Genomic DNA, 24,243 nt, shown 5'->3' with positions numbered 1-24,243 from the left:
TCTATTTAAGCGGACCTGCTTCTTCCAACTCACTCACTCACCTTGCAGCCCTGTCATACGAAGGCACAATACAACAGAAGGCAATCAGACCAGGACTTATGGACAAAGGATTTTTATTCCATCCAAGCTCTCATGTACAGGGGATATACAAACAAAATTTGCTCAGTTCAGCACCTGAAGAAGGACCAGGAAGTCCGAAATATCGCGCATTATTCTGGGCAACAAGTGATTCCAGGAGGAGCCTGAAAAATATCCTGCAAAGAAAAGGCGAGGCTACTTACCTGAGGAAATAGAGGAAATGTCCCTGCAAAGAAGAAAGAAGAGGAGACAAAATTGAAAATACAAGTTATCCAGGACGATGAGAGCCTAATTTTTGAACATGTAAGTCCATTTATTCTAATTTTTGAGTGTGGGGCGGATGATTCTGGCTTTCTGGACGGAAGGATGGCCCATGCATCCGAAATTCACCGCCTTTGGTGGTGAATTTCTAATCTTTAATCCCTAACTAAGCTCGTGCCCCTTTGTCAGTCTGGTGCCAGGGTTTGAAGTCCCACTTCCTTCCATGCTGCAGAAGAAAAGATATTTTCTCAGACATGATGTTTTGGACTATACATGCCTCCCAAGTCACCTATTCCTAAACCTAACCTCAGTGAAGAAGTAAGAAAAACCTAATCTGAGAGGATTTTTGGAGGACAAATGACTGAAGAGGAAAAATAAAAATTGTTTGTGCAAGCTGGGTGATTTCCTTAACTGTTTGGACCTCATCTTGGTGAGGGGGGGTGTGCTCCCACTCCTAAAAACTATAAGTGAGAATATACTTCAAAGAGCCATAAAGCTACGGACAATTTCGGAAGAGCATGGATCCACAGCCATTCAGGAGCAATACAAAGGCTAACTCCGCCCACCTGCTCTATTTAAGCGGACCTGCTTCTTCCAACTCACTCACTCACCTTGCAGCCCTGTCATACGAAGGCACAATACAACAGAAGGCAATCAGACCAGGACTTATGGACAAAGGATTTTTATTCCATCCAAGCTCTCATGTACAGGGGATATACAAACAAAATTTGCTCAGTTCAGCACCTGAAGAAGGACCAGGAAGTCCGAAATATCGCGCATTATTCTGGGCAACAAGTGATTCCAGGAGGAGCCTGAAAAATATCCTGCAAAGAAAAGGCGAGGCTACTTACCTGAGGAAATAGAGGAAATGTCCCTGCAAAGAAGAAAGAAGAGGAGACAAAATTGAAAATACAAGTTATCCAGGACGATGAGAGCCTAATTTTTGAACATGTAAGTCCATTTATTCTAATTTTTGAGTGTGGGGCGGATGATTCTGGCTTTCTGGACGGAAGGATGGCCCATGCATCCGAAATTCACCGCCTTTGGTGGTGAATTTCTAATCTTTAATCCCTAACTAAGCTCGTGCCCCTTTGTCAGTCTGGTGCCAGGGTTTGAAGTCCCACTTCCTTCCATGCTGCAGAAGAAAAGATATTTTCTCAGACATGATGTTTTGGACTATACATGCCTCCCAAGTCACCTATTCCTAAACCTAACCTCAGTGAAGAAGTAAGAAAAACCTAATCTGAGAGGATTTTTGGAGGACAAATGACTGAAGAGGAAAAATAAAAATTGTTTGTGCAAGCTGGGTGATTTCCTTAACTGTTTGGACCTCATCTTGGTGAGGGGGGGTGTGCTCCCACTCCTAAAAACTATAAGTGAGAATATACTTCAAAGAGCCATAAAGCTACGGACAATTTCGGAAGAGCATGGATCCACAGCCATTCAGGAGCAATACAAAGGCTAACTCCGCCCACCTGCTCTATTTAAGCGGACCTGCTTCTTCCAACTCACTCACTCACCTTGCAGCCCTGTCATACGAAGGCACAATACAACAGAAGGCAATCAGACCAGGACTTATGGACAAAGGATTTTTATTCCATCCAAGCTCTCATGTACAGGGGATATACAAACAAAATTTGCTCAGTTCAGCACCTGAAGAAGGACCAGGAAGTCCGAAATATCGCGCATTATTCTGGGCAACAAGTGATTCCAGGAGGAGCCTGAAAAATATCCTGCAAAGAAAAGGCGAGGCTACTTACCTGAGGAAATAGAGGAAATGTCCCTGCAAAGAAGAAAGAAGAGGAGACAAAATTGAAAATACAAGTTATCCAGGACGATGAGAGCCTAATTTTTGAACATGTAAGTCCATTTATTCTAATTTTTGAGTGTGGGGCGGATGATTCTGGCTTTCTGGACGGAAGGATGGCCCATGCATCCGAAATTCACCGCCTTTGGTGGTGAATTTCTAATCTTTAATCCCTAACTAAGCTCGTGCCCCTTTGTCAGTCTGGTGCCAGGGTTTGAAGTCCCACTTCCTTCCATGCTGCAGAAGAAAAGATATTTTCTCAGACATGATGTTTTGGACTATACATGCCTCCCAAGTCACCTATTCCTAAACCTAACCTCAGTGAAGAAGTAAGAAAAACCTAATCTGAGAGGATTTTTGGAGGACAAATGACTGAAGAGGAAAAATAAAAATTGTTTGTGCAAGCTGGGTGATTTCCTTAACTGTTTGGACCTCATCTTGGTGAGGGGGGGTGTGCTCCCACTCCTAAAAACTATAAGTGAGAATATACTTCAAAGAGCCATAAAGCTACGGACAATTTCGGAAGAGCATGGATCCACAGCCATTCAGGAGCAATACAAAGGCTAACTCCGCCCACCTGCTCTATTTAAGCGGACCTGCTTCTTCCAACTCACTCACTCACCTTGCAGCCCTGTCATACGAAGGCACAATACAACAGAAGGCAATCAGACCAGGACTTATGGACAAAGGATTTTTATTCCATCCAAGCTCTCATGTACAGGGGATATACAAACAAAATTTGCTCAGTTCAGCACCTGAAGAAGGACCAGGAAGTCCGAAATATCGCGCATTATTCTGGGCAACAAGTGATTCCAGGAGGAGCCTGAAAAATATCCTGCAAAGAAAAGGCGAGGCTACTTACCTGAGGAAATAGAGGAAATGTCCCTGCAAAGAAGAAAGAAGAGGAGACAAAATTGAAAATACAAGTTATCCAGGACGATGAGAGCCTAATTTTTGAACATGTAAGTCCATTTATTCTAATTTTTGAGTGTGGGGCGGATGATTCTGGCTTTCTGGACGGAAGGATGGCCCATGCATCCGAAATTCACCGCCTTTGGTGGTGAATTTCTAATCTTTAATCCCTAACTAAGCTCGTGCCCCTTTGTCAGTCTGGTGCCAGGGTTTGAAGTCCCACTTCCTTCCATGCTGCAGAAGAAAAGATATTTTCTCAGACATGATGTTTTGGACTATACATGCCTCCCAAGTCACCTATTCCTAAACCTAACCTCAGTGAAGAAGTAAGAAAAACCTAATCTGAGAGGATTTTTGGAGGACAAATGACTGAAGAGGAAAAATAAAAATTGTTTGTGCAAGCTGGGTGATTTCCTTAACTGTTTGGACCTCATCTTGGTGAGGGGGGGTGTGCTCCCACTCCTAAAAACTATAAGTGAGAATATACTTCAAAGAGCCATAAAGCTACGGACAATTTCGGAAGAGCATGGATCCACAGCCATTCAGGAGCAATACAAAGGCTAACTCCGCCCACCTGCTCTATTTAAGCGGACCTGCTTCTTCCAACTCACTCACTCACCTTGCAGCCCTGTCATACGAAGGCACAATACAACAGAAGGCAATCAGACCAGGACTTATGGACAAAGGATTTTTATTCCATCCAAGCTCTCATGTACAGGGGATATACAAACAAAATTTGCTCAGTTCAGCACCTGAAGAAGGACCAGGAAGTCCGAAATATCGCGCATTATTCTGGGCAACAAGTGATTCCAGGAGGAGCCTGAAAAATATCCTGCAAAGAAAAGGCGAGGCTACTTACCTGAGGAAATAGAGGAAATGTCCCTGCAAAGAAGAAAGAAGAGGAGACAAAATTGAAAATACAAGTTATCCAGGACGATGAGAGCCTAATTTTTGAACATGTAAGTCCATTTATTCTAATTTTTGAGTGTGGGGCGGATGATTCTGGCTTTCTGGACGGAAGGATGGCCCATGCATCCGAAATTCACCGCCTTTGGTGGTGAATTTCTAATCTTTAATCCCTAACTAAGCTCGTGCCCCTTTGTCAGTCTGGTGCCAGGGTTTGAAGTCCCACTTCCTTCCATGCTGCAGAAGAAAAGATATTTTCTCAGACATGATGTTTTGGACTATACATGCCTCCCAAGTCACCTATTCCTAAACCTAACCTCAGTGAAGAAGTAAGAAAAACCTAATCTGAGAGGATTTTTGGAGGACAAATGACTGAAGAGGAAAAATAAAAATTGTTTGTGCAAGCTGGGTGATTTCCTTAACTGTTTGGACCTCATCTTGGTGAGGGGGGGTGTGCTCCCACTCCTAAAAACTATAAGTGAGAATATACTTCAAAGAGCCATAAAGCTACGGACAATTTCGGAAGAGCATGGATCCACAGCCATTCAGGAGCAATACAAAGGCTAACTCCGCCCACCTGCTCTATTTAAGCGGACCTGCTTCTTCCAACTCACTCACTCACCTTGCAGCCCTGTCATACGAAGGCACAATACAACAGAAGGCAATCAGACCAGGACTTATGGACAAAGGATTTTTATTCCATCCAAGCTCTCATGTACAGGGGATATACAAACAAAATTTGCTCAGTTCAGCACCTGAAGAAGGACCAGGAAGTCCGAAATATCGCGCATTATTCTGGGCAACAAGTGATTCCAGGAGGAGCCTGAAAAATATCCTGCAAAGAAAAGGCGAGGCTACTTACCTGAGGAAATAGAGGAAATGTCCCTGCAAAGAAGAAAGAAGAGGAGACAAAATTGAAAATACAAGTTATCCAGGACGATGAGAGCCTAATTTTTGAACATGTAAGTCCATTTATTCTAATTTTTGAGTGTGGGGCGGATGATTCTGGCTTTCTGGACGGAAGGATGGCCCATGCATCCGAAATTCACCGCCTTTGGTGGTGAATTTCTAATCTTTAATCCCTAACCCTAACCCTAACCCTAACCCCTAACCCTAACCCTAACCCCTAACCCTAACCCTAACCCTAACCCTTTCCCTAAGCCTAACCCTTAGCATCCCCAATCAGGGAGCTGAGTACCTCCCTTTTTGTACCTTACACAAAAGGAGGGTAGCGTCCCTAACCAGGGAGCTAGCCCTCCCCTTCCCTCTCTCCCTCCCTTACTTTTTCAATCCTCCCATTCTTTAGTACCCCTATTTCGGGAAATAGCTCTGCCCCTCCTTTTTTACGTCCTCCCCTTTAGTATCCCTAGCTCGGGAGCTAGTATCTTAATCTATCCAACCCCCCCCCCCCATTTTTTTTTTTTTTTTTTTTTTTTTTTTTTTAAAAACCTTTAACTCTTTCTTTTTAAAATTTATTTGTATTAAAATTTAAGATCTCCAGGGCTCTTTTTTAGAAACAGCAAAAACAATTTTTTACTAACCTATTTTAAATGTTTTTACTTATGTCTCTTAATCTGCATGCTATTTATGTTTTTATAAGGCTTAGCACTTAATTTTAGCACTTATTTTAACTACTAACAAAATTTGCATGGCTGTTTACCATGTTTTTAGCACTTCCTTAAATTTGCTGTCTCTAATTTACCCACGAGATTTAAGCCCCACTAGATTCCTAATTAATTTTATTTATTAAGTTTTTTAAATTATTTATCTATTCACTTTGTGTGTATTCTTTAGTTTTTTTTAATTTTTTTTTTTTTTTTTTTTTGTTCAATTCTTCCTCCCTTCCCTTACTTAACCCCCTTAGCACCCATGAATCATTGTAAGGCTTGGTAGCCAAATGGTAATGGTAACCACCTTTCATGCAGGCATCCAGGGTTCGAATCCGGACTAGGCAGACTGATGGTTGGAGTTTGAATTCCTCTTCACTTGTTTTACTGTTCATTCAATATTAAAACATTTTTTTTGTTGTTATTTGTTTGTTTTCCCCTTTTTCTTCAGTACAGCAGGCCAGTGCAATCAAAATACAAACGTATTTCTGCAAACCCCAACCCTAACCCAACCCTAACCCTAACCCTAACCCTAACCCGCCAGGCTGACCTCTTTGGGGCTCCAGTTTCGCTTCGCGAAACTGTCGCAAAAACCTAACCCTAACCCTAACCCTAACCCTAACCAACCCCTCTTTCCCACTCCCCTCCCCTAGTCGCCCTAAACAGGGAACTAGCCCCGCCCTCCTCTTTCCCAAACCAAATGGTGAAGCGTCCCTAATCAGGGAGCTAAACCGACCCCTCTTCCCCTTTCCCTCCCCCTTTCCCACCCCCCTCCTCTAGTCACCCTAAACAGGGAACTAGCCCCACCCTCCTCTTTCCTAAACCAAATGGTGAAGCATCCCTAATCAGGGAGCTAAACCAACCCCTCCCCCCTTTCTCCCATTCCCCCTCCTCTAGTCACCCTATACAGGGTACTAGCCCCCACCCTGCATCCTTAATCAGGGAGCTGAATACCTCCCCTCCATAAACCTACTTGTAAAGAGGGTAACATCCCCATCCAGGGAGCTACCCCCCCCCTTTATTTATTTATTTATTTATTCTTTTATTTATTTATCTTATATTTTTTTCTTATAGATTAATCAAAATTAAAAAGTAGGATCTCTAAAGGGTTTTTTTAGGAACAGCAAAACTTTTATACTAACCTATTTTAACTAATTTTATTTATGTCTTTTAACCTGCATGTATTTGATATATATTTTTTATGTTTTAATAAGGCATGGCACTTAATTTTAGCACTTATTTTAATGTACTAACACTTTTCTATGGATGTTTTCCATGTTTTTAGCACTTATTTAACTTTGCTGCTTCTAATTTACCCACAAGATTAAGTTTTACCAGATCCTTAACCACTTAGATTAATTGATTTTTAATCCTTTTTACTATAAATATTGATCTAGTTGGTCATTTTTAGACTTTTTTATTATTATTTTCTCTTTAATTTCTTTTATTTTTTTATTTTTTTTGTTTTTTTTCTGTCTCCCGTCCCTTTCTTATCCCCCTCAGCACCCAAATTCATTGTAAGGCTTGGTAGCCTAATGGTAAGGACAACTACCCTTCACGCAGGCATCCAGGGTTCGAATCCAGACCGGGCAGACTGACAGTTGGAGTTTGAATACTCATTTTACTGCTTCTTTTTTTATTTTCTAGCTTTTTCCTCCCCCTTTTTCAGTACAGCAGGCCAGTGCAAATAAAATACAAACGTATTTTTGCAAACCCCAACCCTAACCCAACCCTAACCCTAACCCTAACCCTAACCCTGATTTCTGCTCTGCTCTTCGAAGGGACAACATCTCTCTTAGTGCCAGAAAACCCAGCCAACTTCACCAGCGTGCTATATAGGCCTGAGGAAGACCTGAATACAGGTCGAAACGTCGCCACTAAAGCACGCTAATTTGGTTTCGATTTTGCACTTGTCTTTTTTTCTTTTTTTCTTCTTTTTTTTACAAACCTTTTTTTTGCTTTCATTCGGCTGTTTTATTTTCTTTCACAAAACATAAAAAACACAAAAAAATTAAAAACATACAAAAAACATACAAAAAACAAATTTCATTTACGCCTTATTACATTATAATAACAAAGGCGAACCTGAAAAACAAAACATGGACAGCGAATGGATCCTTGTACAGCCACGGAGGGGAAGGAAACGTACCTTCCAACGGAACCCGAGGGGACGTAACAATGATGCCCGCTTATGGATGGACCGTGCACCGCCCACCTTCCGCGGAAGGGGGGCCAGAACCCATCGACCTAACCCCTAACCCTAACCCTAACCCTAACCCCTAACCCTAACCCTACCCTAACCCTACCCTAACCCCTAACCCTAACCCCTAACCCTAACCCTAACCCAGTGCTAAGAAAAATACAATTGTATTTCTTCAAACCTCAACCCTAACCCAACCCTAACCCTAACCCTAACCCCTGAGGAAGCAACACACGTTGCGAAACGTAGGGTTCACAAAGCTGCTCCGAAATGTAAGCCTTTTTAACCTTTTTTTTAATAAAGGTTTTAATTGTTTTTTAGTCTCTTTTGGGAGAACCTTTTTGTAACTTTTTTGCAGTTTCATTTGGAACTGTTTTTAACATTTTTTAAGTATTTTAAGTGGGTTACTTTCATGGTGGGGGCTCTGCCAGTAGAGCCTTATTTTTGTAAAACCATCAATCTTCTAAAAAATCAATGTCTGGACAAATACCTCTTCCATAACTCTCTTCCTGTCTGCTGAGGAAACCTCTCTAAACAGAGACACATCCCCACTTTCAAGGACTTTATCCCATTAACAAATCAATGCTCCTGTGACAGACTGCCTAAAGACATTGGCAGTCACACTGAATCTTCACCAGCACCTGGTTTCAAATCCAAGCACAATAACGGAGTTATCAGGAGACGGTTGGCTTTTTGCTGGCAGCACCTATCACGCATGCACCTCAGGGCAAAGCCATCATCTGGACCTACACCAAGCCCCATCTGGCACCTTGAAAAACTACCAACAGCGGCAAAAAGGTAAGAGCCTCTCCACCGTGGCCCACCTTGACAGGCTTACATCTCGGAGCGGTACTGACTCTGAGCTTATTTTTAACCCAGCACATTTCACACAGGCCCTTTCAGTGGATTTCACCCTGGTTGACTTAATTTCTAATACCAATTTTTTGCTCCCCCAGTCGCGTCCCTCGGGGTCTCCGGATGTGTGATGAGGTTCCCCTCAAAGCATAACCATGCTTGTGGAGGAGGAAACTAGCATGATGAACGGGCATGCAGAGGTCAAACCTGACCTACACAAAACCCATTCTGATTCCTCCTCTACCATTGGGGGGACCTCTCTGCGACTTACCGGGACCCCTGGCTTCCTCCTTCCCCCTTCTAGCATCCCTAAATGGGGAGCAAAAAACCCCCAACCACCCCCCCCCTCTCTCTCTAGCATCCCTAGACCGGGATCTAGTTTCCCCTTTCCTTTCCCTGATCCTCCCCCTTACCATCCCGATTCAGGGAGTTAAGGACCCCATCACCCACCCAGCCATAGCCACTTTACACTAGGAACCCAAGAAGGCTAATTGCCCACTTTAAAATTTATACATTCATTCATATTCCCCCTCCTCTTTTGTATGTCTTTACTTATTTATTATTTGTTTATTTACTTCCTTTTTTGTCCCACATCCCCCCCTAGTCATACTTACTCCCCTGAGATGCCTACCCTACCAGGTAGGCTCTCACCAGTAACCCCAGTCAGGGAATATCCATTCACTTTTCTCCCTTATTCCTAGTCCCTGTTAGCCTCCCTAGCCCGGGAACTAACAACGTAAGTTCTATCCGACCCCCCCTCTCCCTCCTAGCATCCCTAGACCGGGATCTAGCCCCCCCCGCCTTTTTCTTTCCCTTATCCTCCCCCTTACCAACCCTACTCAGGGAGTTAAGGACCCCCAACCCCATCCACTGTTGGCTTCCTTACTCTAGGAACCCCAGAAATGTAATTGCCCCATTTATTTTTTATTGTTATTTTTCTTTCTTTTATTACTTTTTACCCTTTTTTTTCAACCCCCCTTTCTTTCTATTTTTTCAAAGGAATTTAATTGGATTTGTAGATTAGGTTCTATGGTTTTTTAGGGACAGCAATATTTTACTAACCTTTTTAATACTTGTGTTTTCTAACTTGCCTGATTTTATGTGTATTGACTTTTTAGCACTTATTTGTAGCACTTAATTTTAGCACTTATTTTTTAACGTTTCTAACCTATTAACCTCTGTGCATGGTTTTTACCATGTTTTTTAGCACTTTTCTAAATTGCTGCTCCTAAATTCCCTATGACAATGAAAGTTTATTAGAATCCTAAGCAATATAATTTTATTCATTTTCTATTTCCCAATTATTCATTAAATCTTTTAACTCAATTTTTTTTTTTTTTTTAATTCCCTTCTTTTCTCCTTTGCTGTTTTATACCACCCAACACCAAGGGATTATGTAAGGACTGGTAGTATAGTGGTGTTGGAAGTTACACTCCATGCAGAAAACCAGGGTTCGAATCTCGGCTGGGCTTGTTTAAAAGTCAAATTTTCGCTTTATCACATTCTTTAGTGATTTTGTTTTATTTTTTCAGTACAGCAGGCCAGTGCTAAGAAAAATACAATTGTATTTCTTCAAACCTCAACCCTAACCCAACCCTAACCCTAACCCTAACCCTAACCCTCTATCTTTGCGGGATCGGGACGGAGGTGTGAAATTGGCATTTCTCAGCTTTGACGTAAAGCTGGTTTTCAAATAGTCACTGAAGAACTAGACGGACCTGCTCCTGGTGTTGAACCGGGTCTTTAGAATAAATGAGGATATCGTCAAGGTAAACGAATACAAAGCGATTAATAAAATCCCGGAGAACGTCATTAACCAGACGCTGGAAAACCGCAAGGGCGTTGGTAAGCCCAAATGGCATGACGAGGTACTCGTAGTCGCCTAAGGGGGTGTTAAAGGCGGTTTTCCATTCGTCACCTTCTTTTACTCTGACGAGGTGATGGGCATTTCGTAACTCTAGTTTAGAGAAAATACGGGCCTCCTGAATGGAGTCAAAAACAGACGAGATCAACGGAAGAGAGTATTTGTCCTCAATGGTGATTTGGTTCAGTTTGCGGTAATCGACGCAAGGACGTAGAGACTTGTCCTTCTTTTGCACAAACCCAGCACCAACAGGAGAGGACGAGGGGCAAATGTGTCCCAAGGAAAGCCCCTCATGAATGTAACTCTCCATGGCTGCTTTCTCAGGGCCGGAGAGGTTAAACAATCTACCCTTGGGGAAGGCTGCTCCTTCCAGAAGATTGATGGAGCAATCATATGGTCTGTGCGGTGGAAGGGCACCTAGCTTTAGCTTTACTAAAGACCAAACGTAAGTCGTGGTAGCATGAAGGCACGTTAGTTAGATCGATGTTTTCGGGTTCAGTAACAGGGGTGTTAATAACAGAAGGCACGGCGGACTGCAGACAGTTAGCGAGACAGTAGCTACTCCAGTTAGAGAGCCCAGGGAGACTCCAATCGAACTGTGGGTTGTGTTGCTGGAGCCAAGAGAACCCTAGCACGACTGGGTTTTGGGGGGAGTGACGAAGAACTGGAGGTGTTCTCTATGATTACCTGAAGAAATGAGAAGTACGGGTTTAGTGCAATGCGTGATGACGGACAGATGTTGGCCGCCCAAGCCGGCCGCTTTAACCGGGGACTGAAGTCGTTCAGTGGGCAAGGCTAAAGGAGTGACAAGGCCATGATCGATCAGACTGTGCTCAGCTCCTGAGTCTATTAAAGCCTGTAAATCCAAAATTCCGGGACTGTGAACTAATTTGACAGGAACGTGGAGAAAAGCTTTTGTAACAGTGGAAGTTTCACTCACCCGCGGCCTGTCTTCTAGCGGGGGGCTCTGGAGTTTAACCGTGCATGGCATTGGTTAATCTGGTGACCGATTTTCCCACAATAGAAACACGCACCTTCTATGCGACGTCTCTGTCGTTCCTCAGGGGTTAGCCTGGAATGTCCGATCTGCATGGGTTCCTCCCCATGGCGATGATGTGAGTCGGGAGGCGGGACCGAAGGAGGGTGTTGTGGATCATTGAGTGGTGATCTGACGGGGCTTTTGCGAGATGGTGGTGGTCTTTCATGTTGCCGCTCGCGTAGACGGGTATCAGAGCGGAGGGCGGCCGTGACGAGCTCCTCGAAAGTATAGGTCTCAGGTTGGGTGCACAGATGATCTTTAATGTTCTCATTGAGAGATTGGTAGAAAACTCCCTTAAGTGCGGGATCTGACCATCCAGCCTCCACCGCCAAGATCCTGAAATCAATAACATGATCAGAAACGGGACGGTTACGTTGTTTGAGCGCCAGCAGCTTACGTGTGGCTTCCTCTTGTTTCTTGGGTCGGTGAAAAACCAGCTGGAATTCCCCAAGAAAAAGTTCATAAGTGAGATGGGATATGGGGTTGACCGCGAAGAAGGCTTGAGCCCACTGTAAAGCTTTATTGCGAAGAGAATTGAAAACGAGTGTGATTTTGCTATGGTCTGAATGGTAGTACCTTGGTGCTTGCTGGAAAATCAGATGGCACTGGAGCAGAAAACCGCCGAAAAACAGCTCTGGCTGTAGGCGGAAGTTTTCCGGGGATGAGGCAGAAGCGGAAGTGACGACATTGTTGGGCGCCGGAGGTGTTGCCATGGTAGCCGAGGACGCTAACTGACCTGTAGCATCCATTAGCGTTTGGGTAAGTCCGTCCAGCCGGCGGAAGAGTTCCTGTTGGGCGGAAGCGATCTGAGCTAGCGCGTCGGCTTGATGGCCCAGGGCTATGCCTTGTTGGCTGACGGCGAAACGGAGTCCTTCTGGGTCAGCTGGGTCCGAAGTTGGGCCAGATCGTTCTGTCATGATTTCCTTAGCGTGGCGGACCCAAGTGCTGGAACCCAGAGAACGAGACCGGTAAGCGGCAGATAAGAAAGTAATTTATTATTTGCAGCTGGAGGAGGGGAGGGGAACTGAACCGGGCACCATGACACTTCTACTACAAGCAGAAACTCTTTCTTTTGCTGTTGCAGCCGTGTTACTTTTTTGATGGACGTATAATCTTCATACCCCGTCATTAAAATCTCAGTCTCCGTCTCACTGAAGTGTAGCGCTTTCTGTTTTTTTCTCCACGCGTTTCCATGGTTACTCCAGGAATCGGCGATCCATTGAGAATGTCTTTATGTACCTGCTGTGCACGTGCATTAACCCAGGGTTACCAAGTCGAGCGTAATTACGCCAACTCATATCCGGTCTTTTGGAACCGACATACCCAGAGTAAGCAAGTTCAGGAGGATTTCAGCCAGAGTTCAGGGTTAAACTCAGGGTAGTTTAAACATGCTTCCTGGAATACCCCCCTAATCAGTTGCTAAAGTTAAAGTTAAGTTTGTTGCCTGAGTTAATTATGTTTCTGTTGACCTCTTTTAAGGGCCCAGTTTGTTCATCTTTTTACATTTTTTGAGAAAAATGAAAACTTTTTTGATAAACCTCTGCTGTCCTCTTTGGCCGCTCGATCCCTCGCAGACACATTGGAAGAACTTTGAGCATCTGGAAAAGTGCTGATAAATCCAATCCATTAATATTATTATTGATGACAAATGTATTTATAAAATGGGTTTAACACAAATGGTCTGCAGAAACTACTAGAATTTCCCTCTAAGACCACGTTAAACATTTAAGCTAACCGATGAAGGTTCTTCCATGACTGTAATGCAGTGGTTCTCAAACTGTGGGGCACGTGGAGGCATCTTGGGGGGGGCGCACGGAGTCACCCGTTGGGACAATGCTGGGGGGGACTAATGTTTGCCCGTCTGATTTTTTTTCACAGTGGAACATAAACAAACTGCGCTTCGGGACCGCATATCCGTGGGTCATATGTCTCTTACAATAACCTAATCGTGACATTTGAAGATGTAATTTTTGTTGTCAATTTCGGTTTTAACGTCTTAAAAGAACGGTACAGCCGACGTTAATAACAATAATTATGTCTTTAGACATCAAAGCCGCATTTGCCATGTGCAACCTGTACGGAATGGATACCTACACCTGCCTTTGTCTGCAACTGTGATCAGATTTGTTGAAGAATGGAGAATCATTGTTCTCTCAATATTTTAATAAAATTTTAGATGTAACCTCACATGTTGATCAGAGTTAAAGACCCACCCTTATCAAAATTGTGGTTTTGGTGTTTTTAGCATGTTGTTGTAGCCTTTTTTTTTTATTAGGAAGGACGTATATGAAGAAAATTAGAATTATAACTGCATTTCTAAATATTTCTTTATTCACATTGTTGTGAATCAGGAGCATATGAAAAAATGCTGTTTGAAAAAGCTTTTAGCAGTTATGTAGGTGCTACAGTCGATGGGCCGCCCCATTCTGATAATAATGATAAACTTTATTTGTATAGCACTTTTCCAGATAAAAATTATAAAGTTCTTCACAGTTAAACATGGTAAAACAGTAAAACAAAGAATATAAAAGAATTTTTAAAAAGCCATTTAGAAAATATCTCTTTTTAGTTGCTTTTTTGATAATTAAATAGATCCATGAACGTCTTTGTTTTCCTCGTCTGAGCTGGAATATGGATCTAAACTGTACGGCTGGATAGATCTGATATTGCTGCCAATTTTGTTGCACCACAATTGTGAGGTGCTGTAAGCTAGTGGGACAGAGTGTAGAAAAAAAAGAATCATGGAAATAAGCAGAGGTTACTTTCACACCAATAGTCCAGTCCACAACTCAGAGGGGAATTTCTAACCAACTCCTGCTGCTTTGCAGAAACTTTGTCCAGGAAACCGACACAGGTTGTTAGATTCTGGCTAAAACCTGTTTAATCAGAATTAAAGGAGGACTGGGAACACTTTGAAAATAGATCAGAAGACGATCGTAGTGGAACAGTATACAGAATCCCAACCTTACACTGCTTATTTTAAAAAGGCCATTCATAATTCAAAGTTTTACTGTCTGTCAGGGTTAAATTCTTCATTTTGTATAAAATAGTGGTTTATTTTTATTATTTATTTTAAACATCAGAACTTCGACTACTTCGACTCCTTTTCACCTTTTCACGACTCCTTGTCTAAACCTTTTCACCAATATTTCCAGTTAACAGTCCACTACCCGCACCTTGATCATCCTCCGTTTGCACTGTTTGCATAATTGTACTTCTATTTATTGTTCTGACCTTTGTGGTTTTTTTCCTTAGTGTTGTTTATTTTTAATTTTTAAGTGTTTTATGTCGCACATTACCACCGCAGCAAATTCCTTGTCTGTGAAACTGCTCTGTTCACTGAAAATGGCAAAAAACACTCCTTGAATTTTTGAATGTTGAATATGATCAATTTTAACATAAAATATAATGGACCCTCACCTTCTTGTTGTCTCATAGATTTTTTAGAGTAATTTTGCAAGCTTTCTTTTTTTGTGCAATAGTAAGTCACTCACCCAGAGGACACACTGGGCTGGTGTATCGACTGCCCTTGCGACTGATGCTGCAGCAACCCTGACTCATGCTGGGACGGGGGATTCGGCTCCGGGCTGGGGAGGAGAAGAAGAGAAAGACAGAAAAAAAACAGTTTTAGCCTCCAGGTTATCAAAGACATGAACTAGGTGTGACAGAGCACAAGTCTGTCATGGTTTGAGAGTTAAATAAAGTGTGTTTGCTTCTGACAGCATCAGTGGGTGCACACACTGTACAGCTGTAAACTTCCAACAGTTCTTGCAATTCACTTTGTTAATTTTCTGTTTTTGGTTGTTTTCAATGTCTTATTTGTTTACTTCCTGATTTCATAGGAGCACTTCCTGTATCTAGAAGGTCCAGTGGACCCACCTATTGTTTTGGTTTTTTTTTGACAGGCCTGTTTTAAATTCAAAATGATTTCTTTTTATTTTTGCATTTTTGTTTAAAGATTGTTGAATTGAGGATATTTTTGTGTTTTTATGTTGCATCGGTTACTAGGAAAATGCATGTAATTGTTCTTTTGTTTTTTTAGGAATTGTTTTATTTTGATTGTTAATTGTGTTTGTTTGGGGTGGAGCCAACCACCTATAAAAGAGGACCTATTTTCAAGATGGAGGCCCTCTGGTGATGTCTGGCTTCCATGCTGCTGCACTGTAGGCTGCTTTCCTGCCAAAAGCATTGTCAATGGGAGCATTTTTCCCCACATGTTGCTTAAAGACAACATAAAGATTGAGAGCACCATGACTTTTTGTGTGGACAGTGGTTTGTTCTTCTGACACTAGGGTACTTACAGGTATATCACATCACATTATTAGTAGTAAAACAAAGCATAGGACCATTATGTGTTTTTCCAATTTTTAGATTTTTATTTTTTTTTGCTGGAAGTTAGAGGTGCCTGTAGCAGCCTGTCCTCTGTTCCAGGATTGTGACATGGCCTCGGTAAAGATTGACAACATTGAAGGGTATGTGTATCTTACGACAGAGTTTTAGGGCCACGGTGAGGAAAAAAATTCTGGCCAACGTGTCCATTTAATGTCTCGTCATGATGAGAAAAATTTGACACAAAGTTTCGAGAAAAAACTCGTGTCGAGATAAAAGGCGAAATAAAGTTTCAAGATTGAAGTCGCATGTTGCGCGAGACAGATTTTATCTCGTAAATTTAGGAGATAAAATCTCGTAAATTTAGGAGAAAAAACTGGTAAATTTACGAGATTACAGTGGAAGTGAGCATGCAGACCAGCAGGTGAACGCCGCGCAGCAGCAGATCAGACCGACTAAACAGAGTTGAACAGGTGAGCTGAATGTTTATTGATAACGTTCCAGATGTCTGGAAGCTCATTTGTTTGATTTACAATTTATTAAAGTTTTATTTATTGATGGTTGGTTTGCAGGATCTCTGCAGCCCAATGAAGACATCGGTATCCCTGCAGCTGTTTGCTTGAATCCTTTCTTCCTCCACCAAAGACCAGATCTCTTTTTGTGTGATGCTTCCGTCTGAGGAGGAGAAGCACTTTTTGCCTTTTTCGATGTTGTAATGCTAATATAACATACAGTCCCTGACAAAAGTCCTCTCGCTTATCCATTTTGTAGAAACAAAATCGTATAACCTCACTGTTAATGAATCCGTTGGTTTTAGAAATGTCTCATGTAAAAGCTAAAACCCTCCCAAATTATGTTCAATATACTAAAATAAATTGCTTCACTGAAGAAAGATTGATCATTTAATGAACACAGGTCACATTTTGGCAAGACAAAAGTTTTGTCGCCTACAGAGAGTAATGAGAAAATTGAACAAATAATTTACTTAAAAAACAAAAATATGTTGCATAACATCAGTGAATTAAGTAGTGCCACTGTGAGATCCAAATTTAATATCTTGTATGACTTTCATGAGCTTGACGGACAGCATCCATGCGGTTTGACAATGATTCATACAATTTATGGATGAAGTCATCAGGAATAGCAAAGAAAGCAGTCTTCCATGCCTCCCAGAGTTCACCAAGATTCTTTGGTTTCATCTTCCATGCTTCCTCTTTCATTCTACCCCAGACATGTTCAATGATGTTCATGTCTGCTGACGGGGCTGGCCAGTCCAGGAGCACCTTGAGGAACTTTGATGTAGAGATGGAAGTATGCGATGGAGCACCATCCTGCTGCAGAATTTGACCCCTTTTATGGTTGGGAATGGAAGAGGTAGCTAATACTTCTTGATATTATAGGCTATTGATATTGCCTTCCACCCTCCAAATGTTTGGCACACCTCCATACTAGATGTAACCCCAGACCATGATTTTTCTGCCACCAAACTTAACTGTTTTCTGGTTGAATCTTGAGTCCATGCGGGCTCCAGTTGGTCTCCTGCAATATTTGCCGTGGCTGTGATGTAATTGAACTGAAGACTCATCTGAGAAATCCACCTTCTGCCCCTTTTCCAGCGTCCATCCTTTCAGCAGGCTGTGGACCTTGGCAAATGCCACACGTTTTTTCAATTGCCTTTTGTTTAGTGCTGGTTTCTGGGCACTGATTCCACCATGGAGGCCATTTTGAGACTTTTGAGAATTCTACAAACTTTTCTGGTTGACACAGGGACTTGAGGTGACCAGGCCTGGTGGAGCTCTGCTGCACTGGAAAAGGGGCTGGCCCTCCCCAGCAGTTGTCTTGCAGGGTCTGCCGGACCTGGGCTTGTCAAAAACATCTCCAGTCTCTTCAAATCTTTTTCTTATTCTTTGTACTTGACGCTGAGACACATTGAAGGTGTCAGCCACCTCAGCAGTGGATCTGGTCTTCAGCCTCTTGCTAATCAACGCTTTGGTCTCAGGGTGAATCTTAGGCATGTTGTCAGAGGTCAAGTTGCAGTTGATGTGAAGGCCTAGTGTGCTGGGGTTCTTTTTATTCACACCCACTAATTGATTGATCAGTAATTGATCACAGGTGAGGCTGTAATCTAGGATTGGGAGCATCATATGACAAGGCGACAAAACTTTTGTCTTGCCACAATGTGACCTTTCTGTGTTCATTAAATAATCAATCTTTCTGCAGTGAAGCAATTTTATTTTAGTATATTGAACATAATTCGGGAGGGTTTTAGCTTTCATATGAGACATTTCTAAAACCAATTGTGAAGAAACTGGATTTTCTAGAAAGGACTGTAAAATAGGAATATTTTTAGGTTCGTTACCCCGTCAGTTTCTTACACACAGAAATGAATGAATAATGACTCAGAGACAGTTACTTATCTTTTGTGGAGGTTTTACTTCGCACAAACACGAAGGGGACAGACATGAACATGGTACATTCAAAGTCCGAACCAAAGAGTTCAGGGATGGGCTTGGTATAAATACCCTGCATTTGCATATTCAGAAGATCGTCCGATGGACCTCGTGTGAAAAACACGCCCACAGGTTACTGGTGGAGAGAAGCTCCAAGGCTAAAGTGAAGATAAGTCTGAGGCCTGCTCAGCAGAAAACATGCACAGAAAAGAGGGAGTATGGGAAGAAACTGTTAGAACAATAGTTTGGCTGTGCTTTCTTCAAATGTAATATAATTTTGAGATGACAATACATGCTCAGTGAATTGAGTTTAAACCATTAGTGTAATAAAAGTTAAAGGCAGTTTCTAACTATTCTTCACATACCCCCCTGTTTGTCATATCAAAATTATATATGGAAAGTCAGCAGAACTCCTGTCATCATCAACCATATACCATTTCACGAAGATTTTCAGTATAGACAGCATATCGGCTCTGCATCGAAAACAAAAGTGTAGAGGTACATGTAAATACAAAAGAAAACATTAAATCAACGTGAATAAACGAGCATATCAGAGGTGGTAGGTGATACATGAGTGTTGATGCGAAAACCTCCAGGGCTAAACTTATACCATCTGTGTGAAACATTCAGTGAGCAGTCAGGGAAGGCAAAACTCATCAACGGCTCCGTGCCCCTCGACAGCCATCACTAAGGATACGCATGCATCACCAGTCCAAACCTCGGCACAATTTCGTTAATTAAAGTTACATAGAACAAGAAACATATTAAGAAATAAAGAAAATAAAAAAATCAAATCAAACAAAAGAAAAACAATAAAATAAATCTGTAAAGACCAGTTTCAACCACGAGCGGATGCGAATCAGGTTAATTGTAGGCATAATGCTGATAGAGTTGGCCTGACAGCGACCATTCATTTGACACATGGAATCAAACAGGTGACAAAAAAAGAAAAAAGAAAAACAACACACAGAGGACCGGAGTGACTAGTTTTATCAGTACACTCCACCAGAAGTAAGCCAATAAAGTGGGGACCCAGACCAGTGGGCGTCAGTCATCTGAGAAGAAATGTGTGATTTAAGGGCCTTGACCTCCTGATGATGTGAGTGAGATCTCCAGAGGAAGAGGGAATAAAAGTACAAGAAGAAACCACGAGGAACAGCTGGACCCATGTTAGCTGGTTCGAAGCTCACTGTAGCTGGAAGAGAGCAGCGCTAGAGGAAACACACCAGGGAGCCCCCTTCGCCAGGAGTAGTGCCACACTTCGTAGTTGGACTTCAACCAGGGGTGCGTCTCAAAATGTCAGTGTCGTAGGCTCTCAGCAATTTACAGTGGCTTACGTGAATCCAGGAGGGTCAGTCAGCAATGTGTACTGCAGTTGGCATGGTGAGGAGAACCTTGAAGGGTCCCGTCCACCTCAGGTGTGACCAATCAGTCCGTTAAATGGTCTTCAGGGTAAAGCAGGTCACCAACAGAGGCCTTCTGGTCGGGATGCAGAGTCTGTGGGGAGGAGAGAGCTGGAGGCAGACTCAATGTTTCCTTTGTTCTCACAGCTTTCTTCAAACAATCATGTAAATCATCAATGGTGTCAGTAGAGTCAGGCATGAGAGTAGAAAAAAAAATCAGGAAAAAAAATAAAATAAATAAAAATTAAAAAATAAAAATTGTGAAAAAACACATTGAAACTGAAACAGACAAGAACTGCGTCTCATTTCAACAGCACCATGAGCGTTAGGTCGTAAATAAATAAATCATACACGGACACAGTAAAACGGTAAAAACAGGCACGTTGACTAATGGGAAAGTTTGAACGGAAGGGAGTAGAGCACACTGCATGTGATTCTGGAGAATTCGCACAAGAGAATCACAGGTGACATTGTTTCAACTATCAGCCGCACAAGCAGCTGCAGCTTACAGCAAGTGAGTGAAGGTGGGGGCTGATCAGATAAGGTGGTGAGGTCCAGGGAGAGAAATAATTTTGCTAGAAACAGAAACTAAATGTCCCAAAAAATTTAACCTGTGCTTGGGCCAGCTGGAGTTTAGTTTTGCCGCACTTATTGCCCTGAGAGTTAAAATTTAGAAAGATTAGCAGACATGTCCATTAAAAAAAATGTAAGGGCGAGTTAGTGAACCAGAGATCCTCAGGAATGCTTTTAAGGGGTCAATCCTGATTTACAAGCAGAAATGCAGGGACCTGATTAGTGGGGTCAGAAGACTGCAATCAAACTTTTTACGAGCAGGGGAAAGTGAACTAAAAAAGGGAAGGCGGCACCCGCCATCTGAGTCTGATCATGTTTATTCAAGAGGGAGGTGTGTCCTGCACGAAATGATCCACTACTGCTTTGTAAGAAATGCTACTGTCTATAGCTTTTTCTGAACATCTACCTTTGTCCATGTCCTAAACACTGAAATACCCCCATAAAACACACTAAAACACGACCTATTTTTATTCTGAGAGCATAGAAAGTCGTTACATCTGCTTACAATGGAGAAATCACCCCTCCTTTCTGCAAGTTCTCATCAGCCTGTCTGCAGGCTCGGGCACGCGCACTCTGATCTGTGAAGCTGTCCCCCCTCCTTCTGCTCTGTCCTGCACTTTGATCTGCTTAACTTTCCATGAAATCCATAATCTTTTACCAATTTATCAAAATACTTGATTAATGTCTGATCCTTACTTTCCACATACTTCCAAACTTTATGAAAAGTTTTCCGGACCTGACCAATGTGCCGTCTTTCTTTTTAGTGAGATTTTGTGAATGAGTCCCACCCATCTTTTTGAGGTTTTTGATCGACGATCAGCCACAACGTTCTCAGGAATTCATAGACCACACCATGCTTCTACAAGAGCTAAATCCCTTGCGGATGTGGCTGTCCTGAGAACCAGCTTATCAATTTCAATCACAAACCAGAGTTCCCACCCCAGTAACCCTTTTTATGGATTCTCCAGCGCTGAATCTAATCAGCAGAAAAAGCTTGGAGAATCAGAAAAGAAGCCTAATTATTTGTCAACTGAGTCACCATATTCATTATTCATTTATTTAGAATAAGACATTAATCAAAGCCATCATGAGGCATTAATCAAAGCGAGCATACACCACAGAAGCCGTCGCAGAAAGCACAGTCAGACACAGACAGAGACATAAAAAACGTTACACACACATGAATTCCCCGGAGCTCCGTTTGTTCCCAAATGCCGTGCACGACGCGCCTTAACCGAATCTGTCCCTAAGCCGTCCACACAGCCGACAGCACGTTTCAACCGAATCTGTCCCTACGTCGGGTCACACAGCCTCCGACGGGTTTCAACCGAATCTGTCCCTACGTCGGGTCACACAGCTTCCGACGGGTTTCAACCGAATCTGTCCCTACGTCGGGTCACACAGCCTCCGACGGGTTTCAACCGAATCTGTCCCTACGTCGGTTCACACAGCCCCCGACGGGTTTTCTCTTAAGCTACACACTTCTCCCTGTCATCTCCCGTGAAGGAGGACACATGCACCCGCAGCAGGCTGACTGCAGGCGCTCCTGTGGTCAGCGTGCACGCGCAGCACTGTGACTGCACGCGGCTCTCTCTGTTCTTCCCCAAGAGATGATGCACCCACACACAAGACACAGACACAGTCAACATAAAACCCTAGCAAGTAAAGAGAGGACAGACTTTCTGTGTTGCATACTCACTTCGATCAAATAACCTCGTTATTTGATGAGGGACCTGACGACGCCGAGGGCACCACCGGATCCAGGGGCAGGGCCGATGGTTCAATGCTGAGGCCGTGGTCTCAGACCGCGCGGTTTTCAGGAAAACCCCCCCCCCCAGGGGTTCCAGCGATGTCCAAAGCGCGCCGGCCGGCTCGAAGGACCAAATGTGAAGAAACTGGAATTCTAGAAAGGACTGTAAAATAGGAATATTTTTAGGTTCGTTACCCCGTCAGTTTCTTACACACAGAAATGAATGAATAATGACTCAGAGACAGTTACTTAGCTTTTGTGGAGGTTTTACTTCGCACAAACACGAAGGGGACAGACATGAACAAGGTACATTCAAAGTCCGAACCAAAGAGTTCAGGGATGGGCTTGGTATAAATACCCTGCATTTGCATATTCAGAAGATCGTCCGATGGACCTCGTGTGAAAAACACGCCCACAGGTTACTGGTGGAGAGAAGCTCCAAGGCTAAAGTGAAGATAAGTCTGAGGCCTGCTCAGCAGAAAACATGCACAGAAAAGAGGGAGTATGGGAAGAAACTGTTAGAACAATAGTTTGGCTGTGCTTTCTTCAAATGTAATATAATTTTGAGATGACAATACATGCTCAGTGAATTAAGTTTAAACCATTAGTGTAATAAAAGTTAAAGGCAGTTTCTAACTATTCTTCACACCAATGGATTTATTAACAGTGAGGTTATATGCTTTTGTTACTAAAAAATGGATAAGCGACAAGACTTTTGTCAGGGACTGTACTATTTTCATTCCTCTTTGTTTTTTAATGATCAAACGGGACGCTTCATCTGCAGGAGGGGGCGTATGTAACACCGTTTACTTCCGCACTGGTGTTCGGATGACAGGTTCATGACGTAAGGTGACAGATGAACTTCAAGTTATGTGAATGAAAAGGAGAATAAACGCTGCAGCGGTCCTCTGCACCCAAACGTGTCTCTGAGCTCCTTATTTTACATATGAAAGTCCGCTTTACCAACACCGAATCCCGGTAAGACGGATCCACTGACAATAATCTGACTTTGAGTCGACAAAAAGGTTCAGAATGTCTTTGTTTTAAACCTATAATAATCCGGAAATAAAGCTTCACAAAAGGCTCCACATATTTCATCTTCAAGCTAGGCTCCGATAAACAGACAACTTCGGTGTTTTCTCCTTGTTAATCTATGATTTTTTTCCCATAAATTTTCGAGTTTTTATCTCCTAAATTTCCTAAAACTCGTAAATTTACTTTTTTTTGGTGGCCATAAAACTCTGTTGTAAACTCTGAAGTACAAAGGCACTAGCTCACTAACATTAGCCATAACACTGAATACTCCTGAAAGACTCAGCTTCACTTCTCTCGCGCAGCATTGTGACTTTAATCTCGAAACTTTATTTCGACTTTTATCTCGACACGAGTTTTTTCGCGAAACTTTGTGTCAAATTTTTCTCATCATGACGAAAAAAAACTCGACACGGTGAGGAATTTTTTTTCCTCACCGTGGCCCTAAAACTCTGTCGTAGTATCTTAAACACTAAAAGTAGTGTTCTATCTTTCCGATACTGATTAAGCCTTGGCCATTCCCAAAACACATGGGAATGGTTTGCCTCCACTGAAACACACTGCCTCCAACATCCACAATGAACATTTCTATTTTTGCCTTGTAGAGGAATTTTAAAATAACTTATAAGATATTCTTTTAGCAATGCTCTCTCTGTTCTATAAAAATTTGTGGAGGACCTTTTGATGAGCATATTTCTTCCCGATCTTCTTCCGAAATGAAAATTCAAGCTTCACTAACTCATTTTTCTTAATGTGTAGAGCCCTTGGAGTTATGCATTGCATAGCCTTGAAATACTTTCACTTATAGTTGAACTATAGGCAGCCTTCAAGATTCCAAAAACATTTGTTTTGTTTGATGACTTGGACTTGACTGGACTTGACTACAGTTCTGTTCAGGTCAGGCCATATTCCGGGTTACAGCACAGACACATGTGGCTGACGGCGGCTATACAACTATCTTCTAATGACTTAAAAAGTTGATTTTCTCAAAAAAAAAAGAGAGCTGACCATGGCCCCTAAGAAAAACCATGACTACGAAGACCTTAAAAAGACTCTTGATGATATCCAAGCTGCATTGTATCCCTTTATGGAACAAGTGGCCACTAAGCTAGCTCCTCTCATGGAGCCAATGGAGGACCTCCGAAGATTCCGAGCTCAAAATGAGCAACGAGAAAAC

At 42.5% G+C, this 24,243-nt stretch overlaps 1 protein-coding gene and 1 long non-coding RNA gene across 2 annotated transcripts in view; one reads left to right on the top strand and one right to left on the bottom strand.

Annotated features, from left to right (window-relative positions):
• LOC144988835 (uncharacterized) overlaps positions 1 to 19,970 on the top strand; it is a 171,524-nt gene extending 151,554 nt beyond the window's left edge. Inside the window, exon 2 of the mRNA XM_078939850.1 lies at positions 18,268 to 19,970. The gene's annotated coding sequence lies outside the window, so the exon portion shown is untranslated. The remainder of the gene's footprint in view (positions 1 to 18,267) is intronic.
• Positions 18,272 to 22,767, bottom strand: LOC144988836 (uncharacterized). The gene is made up of 2 exons (XR_013652866.1): positions 22,284 to 22,767; positions 18,272 to 22,197 (listed from the first exon to the last, which is right to left on the bottom strand). It is a non-coding gene; the product is annotated as an uncharacterized LOC144988836 (long non-coding RNA).
• Positions 22,768 to 24,243: the final 1,476 nt, after the last annotated feature.

Source organism: Oryzias latipes, chromosome 21, assembly GCF_053564925.1.
Source record: "Oryzias latipes strain Hd-rR chromosome 21, Olatipes_Hd-rR_3.1".
In the NCBI taxonomy this organism is placed as follows: domain Eukaryota; kingdom Metazoa; phylum Chordata; class Actinopteri; order Beloniformes; family Adrianichthyidae; genus Oryzias; species Oryzias latipes.
The sequence above is the reverse complement of the archived record's forward strand: the minus strand, read 5'-3'. Positions and strand labels throughout refer to the sequence as shown.